Genomic DNA, 3,377 nt, shown 5'->3' with positions numbered 1-3,377 from the left:
TGTCAGTTATATCTCAATTAAAAAGAAATTTATCCCTTGTCACCAATAATCCTCCATCTTATCACTCAGTTTTTATGTTATTCACAGTACTTATGAGTATCTAAATTTGTCTTGTTTATTTACTTGCTTACTTACTTGTTATTCATCTCCTATTAGGATGCAATCTCCATCAGGGTAGGGACTGTGTTCACCACTTGTGTCCCTGGTACCCAGAACAGTACTTGATACACAAGAGAAGATCCATAAACTCTGGCAGGATCAGGAAAACAAAACAAAACAAAAAGTCCCAGAAATCTGTTCCCTGCAATTTTCTCCTGTTGGATTTAATTCTTCTTTTTGGGAGGTCACAGATTAAATTTAATCCCTAACCTGCAGATTAGCCCACTGAATAATTTAAGAAAATCATATCCTTTTCCACCCCCTCCATACCCCACAACTCGAGACTTCTCAACACACTGTCTACTGAGAAAGTCCCTTTATGAATAAGCAAGATCCCCCAAATCACTATAGACATGGCTACATTCCAGCAAAGCTGGAGAGATGGATTCCAGGGTAGGTAATTCAGGAAGAGCCATTTGCTTCTAGTTAATTAAATCACTTATTTACATTAATCACCAGCACTACGGGAACTACTTACTAAAATATTTACTGAGTCAAGGCATAACATTTATGGAGCCCTTTTTATGTGCAAGGCACTGTGCTAAGTGATTTGCTGGGCCTTAATTCTTTACAATAAACCCTGAGCGAAAATGCTAGTGTCATTCTCATTTTATAGATGAGGAAACTGAGGATCAGAGAGGTTAAGAGAGTGCCCAAGTTCATGCAGCCAGCAAGGGGTACATTTGGGCTCAGTTCTGGCTGACTCGAAAGTCCACATGGGTGGAAGATGGCACCTGCTGTGACAGGTCATTGAAATTATGAAACTATCATTGAACTGGAAGCATTATAGTTCTTCAGAACCATTATGATCTCAAAAGGAAAGGAGAATGATACAGATACACTGGCTGAGGTGTTTTGAGGTGCATCGAAGTGTTCCAGCCTGTGGCTTACCTTAACATGTTCTTGAAGTACCATGGCATGGATTAAAAGAAAATTTGGTGAGCGGCTTCCACCTAAATGATTTACTAGGGAAGCTATGTGAAATTATTTAAAAGGGCAAGGGGATCAAACTGTACTTATTCTTCATGCAAAAGTTGCACAGAAGTCATATGGAAATGAAAAAAAAGGTTTTTTTGCCCTCCTCCTTGTGTGTTTCTTATGGGCAGTGGATGGAAGGAAAAAAAGAACAAATGGAACGCGATGGTTGTTCTGAACAAGAGTCTTAACCCTGTGCATTTATTAGAATAAGAAATAGTGGCCAAGAAATGCAGCAGCTAAACTGGGAAGGAAAGAACTTTTGCACGGCCAAAACATTGTATATATCTGCCTCAGACAAGAGAAAGCACTTCATGCTGTCTGTAAAGATGTTCTATGGCAGTAGTGATGACATTGGTGTGTTCCTCAGCAAGCAGATGAAAGTTACCTCCAAACCTTCCAAAAAGAAGCAGTCATTGAAAAATGCTGACTTATGCATTGCCTCAGGAACAAAGGTGGCTCTGTTTAATCGACTTCGATCCCAGACAGTTAGTACCAGATGCTTGCATGTAGAAGGAAGTAATTTCCATGCCAGTTCTCAGCAGTGGGCAGCATTTTACATTCATCTCTTGGATGATGATGAATCCAAAGGAGAAGAATTCTGTCTGCGATGGATACATCCATTATGGACAAACAGTCACACTTGTGTGTTCAGTTACTGGCATGGCACTCCCAAGATTGATAATTAGGAAAGTTGATAAGCAAACCACATTACTGGATGCAGATGATCCTGTGTCACAGTGCCATAAATGTGCATTTTACCTTAAGGATACAGAAAGAATGTACTTGTGCCTTTCTCAAGAAAGAATAATTCGGTTTCAGGCCACTCCATGCCCCAAAGAACCAAATAAGGAGATGATAAATGATGGTGCTTCCTGGACAATCATTAGTACGGATAAGGCAGAGTATACATTTTATGAGGGGATGGGCCCTGTCCTTGCCCCAGTCACACCGGTGCCTGTTGTAGAAAGTCTTCAGTTGAATGGCAGTGAGGATGTAGCAATCTTGAACTTACAGGACAGAATTTCACTCCAAATTTACGAGTGTGGTTTGGGGATACAGAAGCTGAAACTATGTACAGATGTGGAGAAAGTATGCTCTGTGTTGTCCCAGACATTTCTGCATTCCAAGAAGGTTGGAGATGGGTCCGGCAGCCAGTCCAGGTTCCAGTAACTTTGGTCCGTAATGATGGAATCATTTATTCCACCAGCCTTACCTTTACCTACACACCAGAACCAGGGCCACGGCCACATTGCAGTGCGGCGGGAGCAATCCTTCGAGCCAACTCCAGCCAAGTGCCCCCTAATGAGTCAAACACAAACAGCGGGGGGAGTTACACAAATGTCAGCACAAATTCAACCAATGTCATGTCATCTACAGCAACAGTTGTGTCCCAACTACCATCTTTTTGCTAGGACTTACACTGACTTGAGTGCCGCAAAATGTTGACCAAAAAAGAAAGAAAAAAATGAACAATCTTTTGTGGTTTCTTGGGAAAACTTTTCATACCCAGTGATACTATTCAAAAATCCCATTACCTGCAAGTGCTGATTTGAAGTGCAGAAGCCACAGTAAAACAAACAAACAAAAACCATCAAAATGTACAAACTTTTGGAAAAAAATTAAGTCCACATGCCCGTGTTCATGGCCTTGCCTCCTGAGCTGGTGCTTTACATAATGGAGGGAAAAAGAAGAAGCAGAGCTTGTTCTCTTATTTATTGGCTTATCTCTCTTTGCCTTTGGAATTTTTCCTATTCAGGCAAGAGCTAGATGCTCTGGAGACACAGAGGACACCCAAAGTTTACCAAATCCTCATCAAACTCATTGGAAGAGCTTTGAACTTCCTTCAGGGAAAACGTTGCATCTTCTCTGTTTATATCCTGCTCCAGCCTTCCCTTAAAAGTTGAGTTTCGCAACTCTTGAGCTACTTGTAGGCTTGGAGTGAGACCAGTGTAGAATCCCTTCCTGTCCTCTCCTTGTTCTTCTCAACAGACTGGGGTCAACTCCCACTCATTTCCCTGCCGAGTGGCTCCTGGGTGGGCCTTACTGAGAAAGAGCCACCCTGGCTTTGGAGCAGCAGTTTCTGTCACCAGGGCCAGCGTGCTGCCTCATGGAGGCTGCAGGCTGGGTGTCCTGGTGTGGCTTCTCAGACAGATACTTCTTCTCCACTCCAGGCCAGCCCGCCCCGGGGAAGGCTTTCCTGAATTGAGTCGGAAGGCACAAAAATCATGCCGACCCAACAC

At 42.7% G+C, this 3,377-nt stretch overlaps 1 pseudogene across 1 annotated transcript; it reads left to right on the top strand.

Moving 5' to 3' along the window:
* The first annotated feature begins 1,072 nt into the window (after positions 1 to 1,072).
* On the top strand, positions 1,073 to 2,711 carry LOC308624517 (recombining binding protein suppressor of hairless-like; annotated as a pseudogene). The gene has a single exon. The product of its transcript is annotated as a recombining binding protein suppressor of hairless-like (transcript).
* The last annotated feature ends 666 nt before the right edge of the window (positions 2,712 to 3,377 follow it).

Source organism: Mesoplodon bidens, assembly GCF_964165515.1.
Source record: "Mesoplodon bidens genome assembly, chromosome: 1".
Lineage (NCBI taxonomy): Eukaryota > Metazoa > Chordata > Mammalia > Artiodactyla > Ziphiidae > Mesoplodon > Mesoplodon bidens.
Note: the sequence above shows the minus strand (reverse complement) of the source record. Positions and strands in the feature narration are given on the sequence as shown.